The sequence below is a fragment of the Protopterus annectens genome, chromosome 7.part1 (genome assembly GCF_019279795.1).
Source record: "Protopterus annectens isolate FY-2018-M chromosome 7.part1, PAN1.0, whole genome shotgun sequence".
NCBI lineage: Eukaryota > Metazoa > Chordata > Ceratodontiformes > Protopteridae > Protopterus > Protopterus annectens.
Window position 1 is genome coordinate 329,477,769 of NC_056740.1, and position 16,370 is coordinate 329,494,138.

Consider the following 16,370-nt stretch of genomic DNA (forward strand, 5'->3'; position numbering starts at 1 on the left):
TCAGCAGTGAAATTGTATTTAGATACTAGTGAGGTATGTGACAGTTTGCAGTCTGTTATTGGAACTGACAAAAAAGACCCACATCCATTTCAGCTTGCCTTGCTCTAGCAAGTAGGTAGGGAACAGTAATTCTTCATTCCATTAAGAAAATATAGTGAGACTAGTTAATATTGTTTGTGTGTGTCTGAATATCATGTGAATTGAAATTCTGGTGTTTATTGTAAATACATTCAGTATTTTCATGTTTTCTATTTTATAAGTTATTAAATGTATTTATACCTTTCATTGTGCTGGTCTTTTAGAAAATATTTTAACTTTTGAGAATGCTTGCATTTATTTTATTAGTACTTTAGCTCCATGCTCCTGAAAGTCTTTCTGCTTGGTTAACAGTATTGATTTTACTAAGAGTAATTGGGTACCCTGGTAAGAGCCTTACAGTAGCTGTCTGGTGGTAGTGAATCTACGTTGTAGTCTGGGTAGAGGAGGCATAGCTGGTTAGCATGTGCCAGCCTTTTCCAGGTTAGGGGTGTGTGTGTGTGTGTGTGTGTGTGTGTGTGTGTGTGTGTGTGTGTGTGTGTGTGTGTGTGTGTGTGTGTGTGTAAATCAAGGTTGGCATAATGGTTAAGATATTTGCCTTACAGATGCAATGTGTAGGGTTTGATTCTCACATGGGTTAATTGGTTAGTCTTAAAATGACCCACAAGTGCAGTTAGCTAAGTACTAATCTATGAACCTATAAACTTAAGAACCTCAAAGAATGTGTGTGTCAGCTACTTTGAACAGGGAGACAGAACACTGATTTCTGCAGAGAGAAAGGTGGAGTCTTATTTGGGGCCTGGAGAGAAAGTCTAGCCCCCGGTTGGAGTGTTCTTATTGTGTGCTTGGTGCAGAGAGCTGCATCTGAAATTACTTTGTGTATCTATTTTTATGCTATGTGAACATTCCCCACTGGTATCGGTGGTGAGGATTGAGGCTCCTTGATTACTGACCCAGAGGAGGGACGTCACATTCCACATCACTGACAATGAAATTCTTCCCCCTGGATGCAATATCTTCCACTTGGATAAGGTGTATAAAAAACAAGGGGGTGTAGCTATAATTTATTCTGATCAACTTAATTTGTCCCCTCTGTCCTTTTCACTGCCCAACTTTCTCCCTGTTGAACTCTTGGTAGTAAACTGTAAAATTAACAATTACAAAAAACTTACAATTTTTGCTTTATATATCCCCCTTGCAGGTAACAAAAATCCCAATTCTTGAGCAGATTCTCTCCTAGATCACTCACTACATATCTTATGAAACTGTAATTCTGGGTAACATTAACAAAGATGGGCAAACCCTAACCACAGACTCCCCTAACTGTAGTATAAATCTCCACGACTCTACTCAACTAATCTCATCCCCTAACTATATTAGCAAGCCAACCAACTCTAGCTCTATCCTTGACTGGATCCTAGTATCCAATCCAAACCCTCTACCATAATCCCAAAACAGTCCCTAATTCCATAAGTAACCACTTTCCCACCTGCATTCAAAGGTACACCCTTCAACATATTAGAATACACAAATGCACAGAGTGTCATAGTTTCTCTAACTTCAACTCTGATGAGTTCAGCAATAGACTGTCCTCCATATACTGGCCCTTCCTTCTCTACTTGCCCCTTGAGGATGCTGTGCATAAATTTAACTACATTTTTCCAGATATTCTTGCTCCCCTCAGGAAAATTGGAGTAAAATCTCTCTCTGCACCTTGGCTTTCCCAGTCTACCGCCCTCTCTAATGCACATGAAAGACGATGCTTGGAAAAACTGGCTAAAAACTAAATCCCCTAGCCACCTCCAAACCTATAAAGATCTTCGAAGCCTTACTAAAAATGTCAATAATAATAAGTAAACTTCTACCTAAAACCTTAAATTAGCCATCACAGCAATCCTAATAAATTCTGGAACACCAGTAGTAAGTTTTTTCACCTTGGTAGCCTCAGTATAACTAACCCTTGCCCTGTCAACTCTCCCCTCAAAAATGGCCGCTATTCTTAACTCTTATTTCATAGTCCATCAGCAAACTAACCTGGAACAGTCGAACCTCCTACCTCACTATGCCCCCCTCCCTCTGGCCAAAAACACACCTTCTCACTCAAACTTGTTCCCACTGCATACATTAAATCTTTACTTAAGCTATCTCCTTTGGCTGCTAATCTACCACGCCACTTCCTAAAGATTGCCACTAGCTCTATAGCCTAACCTATTTCCATCCTAATTGATCAATCTCTTCAAGAATCTACGTTCCCCACTGTCTGGAAATAATTCTACACTATATCAGTCCACCAGGGATGGCACACCACTGACCTCTCTAACTACAGACCCATAGCCATTCTGTCCCCCCTCTCTAAATTACTTGACAAATGTATACACAAGCAGATCCTGGACTATCTTCATTAAAATCTCATTACTACCCAACATGGCTTTCAACTTAACTATAGCATGACTACTGCTCTAATTTCCTTTACTCAAACTTTCTCTCAATAATAACCTAGTTTCCTCTCTATTTTAGACCTCTCCAAAGCCTTCAACACTGTTTGTCACCCCAAGCTTCTTACCAAACTGTTTGATCTTGGTCTCTCTAATTCAACTCTTAAATGGTTCTCAACCTACCTTACCAACAGACAGCAGTCCATCAAATGGCTCTCTTCCTTCTCACCCTTCCTTCATGTCAATACTGTTGTACCTCAAGGCTCTATTCTCGGGCCACTGTTATTTAATATCTTCACTAACTGTCTTCACACTTCTTGCTCTCACTCCTCTCTCATAAATATGCAGATGATTTCACTATCATCTCCACTTCAGGTAATCCCCTTCACTTACACAGTTTAACCCAAATCTCTTTCCACTCTGTCAAAAGTTGGTTAACTAACAATAAACTCATACTCAACCCAAAAAAAACAAACTTCTCTTATTCCCCCCAAAATGTCTTTCACATCATAAGCCATCATTTACTATCACATCATTTCACAACACTGCCGTTAACGTCGAAACACATACCAAGCTCCTGGGTGCTATCATTGATGATCAACTTGAGTTTGTTCTACATGTCCAAAGTTGCATAAAAAAGACTCTCCAAAAACTGGGCTTGCTCTATAGAAACAAAAAATTCATCATCAAAGACTCTAGACTCTCCCTTGCTTATTAAAAGACGAAAAAGCAGGCTTCGTTGACACAAAAAACACTGTTTTATTGACGGTACAGGTAAGCACTTTCGCCGGTTATAATAATCCAACTTCTTCAGACAAAGAACTTCAACACACCCTAGCCTTATATACTCTCTGTTAAATTACACTAATCAATTAAACCTCTTAATTAAAACTAATTATCAAATCGTATTCATTATACTAAGAAGTTAATACAAACTGTATACTCATCCGTTGTGATATCATAAAATTAAATTAAAAACAATACCATGAGTACGAAAAATATATAAATTTAACATTTAAAACCTTCAAATATTTAAAAATTCAAAACAAACATCACAAAAACTCATATTAGCTATCCAGCATTCCATTTGTAACAGAAGACGAAAATTACAACAGCCTTGGGCAAGATTAACCATAAACAGCCCTAAACCTATATGAAAAAACACTAAATGATAGACTCCAGTCCCATTTCAAAATTTTATACACATCAAATAATAAACCAGACCATACATCATGTAGATAAATAGGTATATAGATCCCTTGCTTATGCCTACCTTCTTCCCTATCTACTTTATGCCTCTCCAATCTTAACTTACAATCCTCTCTAAAGTCTAAGCTTTAATTTACCTATAACAAAATCACTAGGTTCACTGCAAACTAGCCTTACAACTCACACCACTGCCTTTCTCTCAAATCTCTAAGCTGGCTTGAATCCCCCCACCAGCTCCTACTACATCAACTGCTCCTTATTCACTCCATCCTCAATAAACCTACCTCCTGCCCTGCCCATCTCATCAGTCATCTCCTTATATACTCTTACCGGAGCTCTGACCAGTACCTCTTGGAAATCTATCCTAAAAGAACAATCTGTCGAAATCTATATAGCTACTCTGTTACCTTAGTTTGGAACAAACGTCCTGTGACAATCAGAACTATTTCCAGTACTTAAAACTTCAAAAAAAGCTTTAAAAGAAACACTACTTTACTCATGGATCTGCTCCTGCTAAAGCACAGCCTAACTTTCTTACAGTGTAACTCTCTATTACTGTTGGTGTTTAATCCACTCCCTCAGCCATTCCCGTACCACCCCTAGTACGTTACGCTTATAACAATTTATTGTTTGGATGTCATTTCTATTCTTCCTGTGTACTGCACTCTTCTACTCTACTTAGTTGTATTTCTTGTTTCATTTTACGACTGCTTGCTAACCAGTTCAGCTTTGTACTATATCCTGAGGTTTATATGTGACCATAGTTACCATCTTTGATTTCTACTATCATTTACTTCACAGCCTGTTGATTTACTTACTGTTGTGCTGTATTTGAGATTATACTGTATCTACATTTACCACTGTATTAGAGTTTGGCTTATATGTGTGAAGCTTTTGTACAAACTGTTGTCCTCTACCTTGATAAGTGTTTCTGTATGCAGCTTTTCTCCCCGGACCTCCATTAAAAATGGGGTCATGATCAATTGGACATACCCGCTCAACAGGTGTCAAAATAAAATAAAGTAAAAATATTTGTGTATTCTCAGGGTTGCATCAGATGTGTATGTTACCCTGTACCGCTAGTACTTCAGGGTAATTGTTTGTATGAGGTGCAGGATGTATGGCCTGAGAGACAGCATTCCCATATTTCATTCTACTTATCAGATGTTTTGGAATTGTCCATCCCCTTCCCAGCCTCATCATTCCTCAGGTTATTTGGTTGTAGCAAGTCATCAAGGTTGTCTGTGGAACTGACCTTTAAGCTAGGAGTGCTGTTTCTTCAATCTTCTCTAAGTATCTCATAATACTGAAGCAGTCTTAAGGTTTTTGTTAGCTGTTTAGCCATTTAAGATTACGCTGATCTTGTCTGATGCTTATTAGGTTTTACATTTTGCATTCCTTTTTCTCACATTATCTTGGTATTCTGGGCCTTTGTTATTAAGTCAACTGAAACTGGTGCTTTGTTATCCTTTCTCACCAATCCTATTCTGGTGAGGTATCAAGTGCAACTAATAGTAAAACACTGACCTATTTCTATATAAGGGCAATAATGGCACATTGACATTTGAGCATACCCTCCCTGTTGTTAATAATCGTGTTTACATTATTCTGTTCCAGAAGGTTTTTCAAATTCTGCCGTCGTTTAAACATGACACAGAGTGGACCCTAGAGTTTCTGATTACAGCATCATTCTTAATTCCCAGTTTTTGTGACTAATGCCCAAATTTTCATAGCTGTCCATACTAAATGGTGTTATCAAACTTGACCAACCGATGATACTCCTTTCTTGATCTACCCTACCTTGCTACCTTGTCAGTCGCTGTGGACTCTGGTCTATCCTTACTATCCAGAACTGGTTTATAGAAACCACTTGATCTTTCATCCTGATCCAGAGACTGCACATGCTATGGAATAGACGTCCAATGCATGTCAAGCAGAGCACCTCACTGGCCCTCTTCAAGAGAAATCTTGATGAGTGGATGGGAAATAGAAAATTCGCCCCAGGGATCACTCCAGTGGCTTTACTCAACAGAGGCACTGGGAACTAAGGTCGGGTGGCACAATGCCAGGGTAATCCTGTGGGCTAGTCTTGTAAAGGCTCCGGGGCCATTAGCCTAGTACACACCTATGAACCGAAGTGTGTTATTCAGTGCAGGATTAAACAGAGAATGTTTTAAAAATTTATTGTGAGGTAGAATGACCTGTGAGTTAGTATAACAAGATGGCTAGGATGTGGGGCACAGTCAGTCCTGTATAAACATTTAATTAATCTTTGTTTTCATTAATAATCTGTTTTGATTACCTTCGGGTCTAATGTTGTGCCATAAGAGAAGTTGCTTATTTCTGTCATTTTACAGCTTTGTGAAGTGACCTGTACCAGTTAGTTTCTTGAACAAGTTGACATTTATGTTTACTTCTTTAAAAAGACTTCTAACTTGGAGATGTATGGTATTTAAATGGAAAATTTAAGATAAATTTTCTATACTCGTGCACCATCAGCAGTTTATTTGCATCCTTGGTGCACTCTCAGAGCTTTTAAAAATTCCCCTAAAGGTGCCATATTTATGCTGCATGTTAAAACCTAAAGTAAATTGAGCTTGCACACAAAATACACACAGCAGTCCAACTAAAATACATCTGCAAATCTAAATCAATACTGACTTTTAAAATTCTACATTTTAAATTAAAATAAATATATTGAAACTTGAAAAGTAGCCTCACTCCTTGCAGACACGCAATATATATGTGTAGACCCCCCCCCCCCCGAAACAACACTGTCTACCTAAATCATTCAGTAGAAAAAAATGCTTTGATGTTAGAATGACAAAATAAGAATTAAAATAAAAACACTGCTACTAGGCAATCAGAAAACAGAATTACTGGTATAGTGGTGTAGATTAGAACTAAAAAACATATCTAAACTATAAAACTAACACATCCGTACATAATCATTACTATGCTAAAAGGCAAAAACTTTGAAATCATGCTACAGATGAGCTTAAAATTCCCTCAAACTAGAGTAGAAAATTGCGCAAGGGACTGCAGTCATAAAATCATTAGAAACAGTGAAAACAATTGATGTAGTCCGTTAAAGTTGGTGGGAAATTTTACTCTAAAAATACAGAAAAAATTGTATCATTTGGATTACTAAGGGGTCTGATTTGTGTGATACATTAAAATATCTTGTCCTGTAGGGTTAGGGGAACTTAGTTGCTTCTCTTGTGTACAAGCAAAGCAGACTAGAACCGCTTCAGGTCATATACTTGTGATGCCTGCTTTTATGATTTGCTGTGACTGAAATTCAAAAGATGTTTGCCCAGCATAGTACACATTGTTGTGTCTCAAGTATTCATTGCTCACTTTAGTGTTCCTCACAGTGATTAAGTGGGTACCAGTCGAATAAGAAGGGCTACCTAAATGCTAGCTAAATATAGTGACTGTTAAGTCAGACAGTTTTATGTAAAACAAACGTAATGTGGCGATCCAAGTTTAATTTAAGTTTGCTGTCAGTTTGGGAATTTTATTTTGTTGTTGGATTCCCATTTTCTTGATCAGATGTAATGCTGATTATCGAGACCTTCTGCTGCATACAACTGGTAAGCTACTGCATTTTACATTAAAATGGACATCATAAAGTCGGATCGTCTTGGATCAGTAGATTGTTTTTAGTAGTCTTTTTTTGATATGCACTCTGCTTCACAGCTTGTACATCTGCTACTCAGACATACTGATGTAGTAATTTAGGAGTGATTTGCTGCCTGTTTTCTTAAGAATAAGTCAAGGGTATTTGTTGGCACTTGCAAAGCAGAAGTTGACACCAAAGGGAGTCTTTTAGCTATTTTTATCAAGAAAATGTACTTCAGATAATAATGTATATAGCCCTTTAAATATAATATGTTCTAGTTATCTCTTGATATGGTAGTACTCGAGTTGTTATTCCATGTAATCTTGCAGTATCTTTTGTGTGTACAAAATACATGTCTGGTTTGTGGTCTTCATCCAGACTTTTTTCCACCATCTGGCTTTTTGAAGTAAAATGCTCGGAGACAACTAATTTTTCTTAACTGTATTACCAACTTCTCATTTTTTCTAATGTAAGGCATATAACTTGTTTCTCTTAGTAACCCACATAATTACTAGAGATACTACCCTCCACACTTTAACATCTCTCTGACCACACCTTTGCACAGTATTTGGTGTACTGTGTTGGAGACTAAAATGCTCTAAGCACTGTTAAGTTATACATTTCTGCATGCAGCCTTTATCCTTAAGTATCTTTATTCATGTCAAAACTGAAGATAGTTTTGAAGGGGCAAGTCCCCTTGATGTAATACTCACTACATGGTTGCTTAATATTAGAAAAAGCATGATCATTTTTAAAACATGAAAGTAATGATCACTGGGCGGCCACGGTGGTGAAGCGGTTAGCGTTGCCGCCTCACAGCAAGAGGTTCTCCAGTTCGATCCTCTGCTGGGGTGCCTTCTGTGCGGAGTCTGCATGTCCTCCCTGTGGTCACTTGGGTTTCCTCTGGGTGCTCTGGTTTCCTCCCACATCCCAAAGACATGCTGTAGGTGGATTGGACACACTAAATTGGCCCTAGGCATGAGTGCTTGCGTGTGTGTGCCTTCTGTGGAAGGTTGGGCGCCGGGCTGGTAACTCGACACCGTAAAACTCCACTGCCAATCATGAGCAGACGGTGATCTGCTGTAGCGACCCCTAACCAGGAAAAGCCGAAAGAAGAAGAAGAAGAAAGTAACGATCACTGTTTCCCCTTTATCCATCAGTTTCAGATTTTCTTTATAATCTGTATTTTGAGTTTAAATGCATTGTATTAATTGTGATCAAGTGTAAGATAGAAGAATGCTTTATACTGACACACTAGAGCAAACAACACAAGTAAATAGAATTCATGCAACTTAGAATAATGTATTCTCATAGATAACATATTTTATGTAGTCCAGTTTCATTTATCTCTTAGTTTATCTTGTAAATTTTTAATATAATTGCACTGAAAGTGAATAATTTGTTTCTTCCAAATGACCTCAATTATCCCTTATATATTTTTGTTCCTCCTGTTTATATTTCATATTCCCTTGAATCCATATTTTCTTGTGGAAAAGAATCCAGCTTCACATGTTAATGTACATCAGTCTTCACCATCAATATTTACATTAAAAAGCAGCTTTACATTAACTTCTCGTCCATTTTTATCACATCTCCTTACATTTATTCTCCAGATCTAATTCTTCAAAATGTTTATTTATCCAGTTTAAAATGTTAGTCTTATTCTTTTATATTTCTGTACCGTCAGTCTTCACTATCAGTTGGCACATTTGCTTTGTACACATATACTCCTCCCCATCTTCTTTCACCACATCTGCACTACCACATACAGAAGAAGACTATTGGGTTAATTGTGCCCAGCCTCTCCTTTTCACTTTTATTTTTACAATATATTTCTTACACTGTGCTTAGAGTTTCCCCAGATTCCCCTCAGGTTTATGTAGTATCTTTGCCTCAGTTTTTGAGTGTATGCAACACTTAAATAGAGGCAATGTTAGCATTTTCATCAAATGTGCTTTCTCCTTGCAGTCTGTCATGCCTTCCATCTGTTGATCATTCTCTGTACTGCAATATATAGCCAGTATCTTTTTCTGATTCTTCGTAAAAGATATGCCATCTACAGCCATTTCCACTGCATTGCCTTATAAATTCTTGTATTTTCTAAAATTATTTTATTCATTTTATTTACATAAAAAAAATACACATACTAAAATTGTTCTACACTAGTTCTGCTGTACCGTAATATGTAGGGGACGGGTTACCTACATGGTTACAGATATCTGGTGTGGCACCCCATTTTTTAGCAATGCCTAATGTGTCACTGTTCATTGATTTTAAAAAATATTGCTGTAATATACATACAGTAAAGGACTGCCATTAAATCTTTGTTGTATCTTTTTTTTTTGGCTCCCTCTCTTCACACACCTAATCATCAGCTCCTCTCCTCATTCATCGAATCTGTCAAGAAGACCTTAGCCTCCCCCAGGCTCAACCAGGCACAAATATTAGGCCTATGAAGAGATGCTGGTGCCGCATCATACTGCTGACAAGGGAGTATGCCTTAACCTCCTCCAACCCTGCAGTAGCCGCACAAAATTTATATTTGTTGCATGTATACTTCCTTGCATGTGCAACCTCCTGTCAAGTGGTAGACCTCTGTAACATGGAGCTTGCCCTTCTATTAATGCTGCTAATCCAGTGAGCCAAGGCAGCCTCCTCTCCCTTCCCATGGTGGTAATAAATTCCGTGGTTTGATTTAATACCCGTCATCAACTTCCTTTTTCCTATTTTGTAGATGGGGTTGGAGTGTTGTCAACCTTCACTGTCTCTCTCTATTGAATGCCACTCTTCTTTGACACTCGTACCCGAATGTCGCACGTCTTCTTTCACACACTCCATCCACCTTTTTTCTGGATGCCCTTGTCTCCTCTTGCCTTCTTCCTGTCTATCCCAAATCTTCTTCAAAAGATTGTCTTCTGCTTTTCTGCACATGTGCTGGAACCACTGTAATCTGCTCTGTTTTGCCTTTTCTCCAGTTGGAGCTACTTCAGCTTCTGCTATGATGTTCTCATTTCTTTGTCTGCCCCACAGTGTGCATCTTAACACCCATCTCAGGCACTTCACCTCCATCACCTCTAGCTTCCTAAACTGCTCTGCCTTTACAAGGGCATTCATTCTAATTGACAATAACCTCAAATTTGCCCAGCACTCGTTGTAAACCATTAAAAAACACCAGAAACTCTGCTTCCTCTATAAAACCAAACACAACCTGACAGAGTGTGAAAAACGTGCATTAGCATCTACCTGCCTCCTTCCATCTCTGTATGCTTCACCAATTCATACAAACCAAAAAACTGTTCATGAAGCTAAACTCCACCTCTTACGGTAAAGTAGCCGAATCTGCTATCAGCCTTAAGTTCAAGACTCATCTTTGCAGATCCCTAAAACACCTAAAATGGCTTAAACTACCCAACTGTTTAACATACTCGCAACTTATTACTGTACATAATTTTATACATGCACCGGAAAAATGTCCAGCATTATTCTCCAGGTAAAGACCTTTGCTCAACCAATAAACTTGATAATCACAACAAAGTGTAGTAACTTGTCAGGTGACTCAATGTACTCCCATTACATATCTAAACTCTGAAGCACCATTCCATCATACCTAAAACAGATCATGAAACGTTTTGCCTTCAAACACTTGCTAAAACAATGTCTAAACCACACATGGTTGTGCACAGGCTTCTCACGTGGGTAACTCCAGTTTCCTTTGTCACCTCATACCCCCTATCATTTTAACACAACAAACCTTTCTAGCATTCTTCCTCAATCCCCACTTCACATTTTAGTTTGTTTCCAACCTTCCACTTTATGTATCTCCTTCAGATAGTTTCTACCACTCTGTTATAACGAGGTTTTATTTCACTACATACCATTGTATTCTTACTGTTGCTGTCATTGAATCATCAGCTATGCAATGCCTCTGTCCCTCTTCTCTAGCCTTTAGTGTACCTACTGACAGTTTCGTACTTCATACTTAAAATTGTATGTGTTTATAACATTTGTACTGTAAACCTTCTTACTCATGTCTGCTTGTCAGATGTATTGAACGTGAACTGTTTGCATACTAAATGGTTTGTACTAGGAATGCAATATCCTGTATAATGAAACTACAGAAGAAATATGTTTTATCTTTGTACAGAGTCAGTACAGATCAATCAATTACTTGTTTATCTAAATATCTGAAGAAATATATATGTAATGCCTCTCCATAAAAAAAAAAAAAAAAAAAAAAGGAATGTTTTGTCATGAGTATCTTAAATGTATCTGCTGGAGCTTCACCCCCCCCCCTTTCCCGGTCTGTACTGAAAATGGGTCTTACCCAGTCGAACTTTCATAGGTGTATCGTAGGCTAATGGCCCTGGAGCCTTTACAAGCCTAGCCCATCGAAGTGCCCTGGCATTGTGCTGCCTGACGTTAGTTCCCAGTGCCTCTATCAAGTAGAGACGCTGGAGTGACCTCTGGGTTGAACTTTGTATTTCCTTATCCACTCATCAATATTTCTCTTGAAGTGAGGTGCTCTGCTTGACATGTATGGGAAGTCTATTCCAGAGCATGGACAGTCTCTGGGTTATGAACCTGTCCCTCCAGCATGTTCTTTTGATTTCCTGATCAACAAAAGCAAATAAATATGTAAGGGGGACTTTATTCCTTCATAAGGGTGTGAAGGGTACGATCCTACAAAATGCTTATTTTGATCTCTCTGGCTTTTTAGATATCCCATGTTCTTGTAAAAATATGATTGAGTAGCTTGATTTTGATTTTTTTTAATATTTCACCATTCATGAATACCGCTGCTATGTGCTAAGAATTTAAATAAAAAACTGCACTCCCTGGAAGCACTCCTCACCCTGGAGAATGCAGGCATATGTGCAGTCACAGAAACATAGTTCAGAACTGTAGAAAGCACCCCGGCTATCAAAGGCTACAATGCCTTTCAGACATTTTGATCCCCCTCAGCTCAGGATAAAACAAAAGAAGGAGGTGTCTTAGTGTTCATAAAAGGATAAGTACACTGCTACACTGGTCCAGCAACTTGACTCATTGAGCTACTCCTTAGGTGCCACCCCCCCCCCCCACCATAACCTTGCTAGCTTCTTATCCCATAACATGAGTCTGGAAAACCACACCTCTTATCTAAACCTACTGGAATGTCTTCACATTCAGCCTAACACTATACTTATGGGTGACTTAAATTACCCCCTCCATAAACTGGGAGACTTGTACAACCCATAATTCACTTGCTCAGAGGTATTTGGACTTTGTCATTGCAAACGCATTTGGAGCAATTAGCTTCACAAGTAGAGGTACAAATATCTCAGACCTAGTACTCATGAACATGGGGGAAGGGGGTTCTGCTCCCTCCCATGCATTAACTCCTTCCTGTTAAGATCTAACCACAAAATGGTCTCTTTTTTTTTTTTTTTTTTTTTTTTTTTTATATAATTAAAACCAACCTGGAATCCCCATCAAACTCCAAACCTGTTAAGAACTTTGCTAAGGCCAATTAACTCAAACAAAGTGACAGCTTATTTAACTTCCAAGCCCCTCTGAACCCAGATGGCATTAAAGCCTACTTTGAGTTGTACACAGAACCACTGTACAGCCACGTCCATAGCTGCATAGAGGAGCCAGTATCTGTCCGAGTCAAACCTACGATTACTGGCAAAAAATAAACTACCCTGGTGGACACTAGTATGAATAGGCTACTCAACAAAAGGAAAAACTTCTCTCCAAAGCCAAGAAGGAACAGACAAATCCATGCAAAAAAGACGCTCATCAGTCTAGAGCTGGTCAAATTTGCCAAAGTAAACTGTGAGGCAAAGATGGCCTTCCAGGTGAAAGATGACCATAAGGCTTTTTTTAATTATGTTCGTAACCTCAGGGGGAAATGCTCAGCAGTGTGCTGAGTTAATCATGAATGGCAACAATTACACCCAGCCTGAAACTAAAGCAAAGCTGCTAGCTGACAAGTTCAATTAACCCCCCCCCCATCACCTCCTACCTCACCAAAGATATACCTACAACCATCCACCTACAAATCATTGAGGGAACAGGTCCTTACCATGCTCTCTAAAGCCAAAAACACAACCTCTATGGGTCCTGATAACATTCCAGGATGCTTCTTAATTAGCTTAAAATGGAATCTATCAGGGCTACTATTAACCTTTTTTAACCACAGCCTTGAATGGGCTTAGTCCCAGAGGAATGGAGGACTGCAACAGTCATCCCTGAGCACAAGGTACAGACCCATTAGCTTGATCAGTCTTATCTGCCAGGCCATGGAGAGAGAATTATCATGGGCCTGATCAATAATGACATAGGAACCCTCCAAAAACTGGACCAGACCCAATTTGCCTTTATCAAAGGGAAATCTTGCCTGCTCAGTCTGGTGGACTTCTTCGAGAAAGTCATCAAGGCCATGGATGAGTGTAAAATGGTACACATTAGTTATCCAGACCTGGCCAAAGCTTTCAACACAATCCCTCACTTGGGGATCATAGATAAACTTAGACTTTGACTTACTTTGCTGAAAACCGAAAAAGGCGATGTAGCTCATCAAATATATTTTGGTGTTTTCTGTGCAAGTTTGCAATATAATAGGGAATGGAGAAATTGCTCTTTCCTCACTGCAGTGTGATTTGTGAGTTGGTATATGTAATTGAGAGGAGGAATTGGGGAGCAGGGAGCTTGCCCTCCATAGCAAGAACATGTTTTGTTTTATTTGTGTTTTCAAAAATGTGTGGTTTAAGCATGATTGCTCAGTCTTTTGTGGTTTTTGACGTTATGGCAATTAAACTAAAAGTCATAAATCCATACACACATATATATTCGAACTGCAAATGGTGGAGACCATGAGATCGAAGTTTTGAAACTTTGAATTTGTAATAAAAAGAAATAATTTTTTTACGTTTTTGTTTTTGCAAGCCCCCGTGTCCCCCCCACACCCCCTGCTAAATAAATATATACCAACTCCAAGATCACACTGAATGGAGGAAAACCTGTTAATTTCCCATTCCTCGCTGTATGGCAATCTCCATTCAAAACATTCAAAGTTTCAAAACTTTGATCTTATGGTCTCAACAATTTGCAGTTCGAAGTTTTGAAACTTCAAGCTTGTGAAGAGAATCCATGTGTGTGGCGTGCGTGTGTGCATGTGTGTGCGTGTGTGTGTGTATATATATATATATATATATATATATATATATATACACACACACACACACATATTTATACATCTATATATATATATATATATATATATATATATATCTATATATATATATATATATCTATATATATATCTATATATATATATATATATATATATATGTATACATATATGTATATATATATATGTATGTATGTATGGGTGTCCTACACCTGATCAAACTGAAACAATGCAGTACAGACACCTGTTTGGTCAATGTGGAGAGATCGTCAACAGGTATGAGAGATCAGCAATCCCCAGGTAGGTGAATATTACCTTTTCCCTGGGGTTTGTATGATCGTAGAGCTACTGTATATAAGTAGCAGGGGGCTGGGGTGGGGGGGTTGCCCCCTGCAAGAACACTTGCTCTTGGTTTAGTCTGCTCCGGGATATTTCCCAGAGCATGTGCAGAATGTGGTGATATTTGTTAATCTGACATATTTAAACATTGATCTCCTGGGTGTTGGCATTTTTTTCTGTTTGATAGGGTGTAGGAGATGTATAATATTTATTTATAAAAAAAAAAAAAAATACACACACACACTTCAGCTGCAGAGCATTGCTTGGCAGGCAAAGTGCCCAGTCTCAGTTCCTCATTTTACAATGCTGCCATCCAAACTGTCCTATATGCTAGTCTTGCAGTAGGCCTAAACCACCTCTACCCCCCACCCCCCAGGACTGGCACCCTGAATTTGAGTGCTCATTCACATCTCCCAACTGCCTCTTGTCACTGTACCTGATAACTAAATTCGGATTGTTCAGGTGATAAGACGGGACTCAGGCCTTCTGCAGTGCAGAGCTTACTAATTTATTAATCAGTTAACAACATTTTGTTTTGCATAATTGTTCCTATTTTTACATGGCAATGTAGACTTTACACTTCCTTCAGTTGACTTTGTCCCTTATTCCGTTGTCTGTGGTCCCACTATCCATTTAGTCCCTTCTAGCCTGCCTATTTAACAAATTGTGCCTTCATCAATCTGCTTTTATTCTGAGAAAAATCATCCCAGAATGCATTTCTCCTTTCCCATCTTCTATATCTTGTTTCTGACCTTTTACCTTGGTGAGTTCATTGCTTCCCTTTCCTGTCCTTTTAGCATGCAGTTTGTTTGAAACCTCCCTTACCTGATTGGTGCGAGTCCCCTGGTCAAAGTAGATTTTCCTTTGTTTCCCTACCGCTGTACTTTTTGAGCCATTCAGTGTTTTGTTACTTTATTCCTCACAAACTGCTGCTCATTATCAACAGCGCCTCCACTAGCGAATTGTTTATTGTTGGCTTCTCCTGCTCCTGGTTGTTAATCAGCCATGCAAACACACTTGCTTCATACCCTACCATACCTCTCAGCTGTCTGGAATTTTTGCGGAAAGTCGCTGGTTTGCCTTATATTTTCTCCCTGTTCCTCATACAATTTCTGATTTTCTGGTTTGCAGTAAGTAATGCCAGATATTACAATTTCATCCTTCTTGATCATAAGATACATGTTGATGCAAAACCTGTTGGTTCAAGTGAATTAGAATAATACTTGAGGTCTGTCACTGATTTGGGGCATTTGCCCACCATTATTTTTTTGCTTTGATCTGAACTATTTATTTATTGGTATTGGATTACCAGGAAAGCCGTACTGGGCAGTGGTACCCATTTTCAGTGGAAGGTAGAGGAGAAAAGCACCAATAAAGGCACTATTAGATAATCAAAGGCATAAGTAATATGCAAGGAGAATGAGCAATGCAAACAAATTATTGTACATTATACAGGAAATTAAAGACAGTGATTTACTGGCAAAGTGTACAAGTAAAATATTGTTACCATTTGAAAAAATAGAGAATGATTTACTGGTAAAGACATAACACA

General features: G+C 38.6%; 1 protein-coding gene across 2 annotated transcripts in view; it reads left to right on the forward strand.

Moving 5' to 3' along the window:
• Positions 1–16,370, forward strand: part of IMPDH2 (inosine monophosphate dehydrogenase 2) — a 1,061,056-nt gene that overhangs the window by 558,523 nt on the left and 486,163 nt on the right. The window lies entirely within an intron of this gene.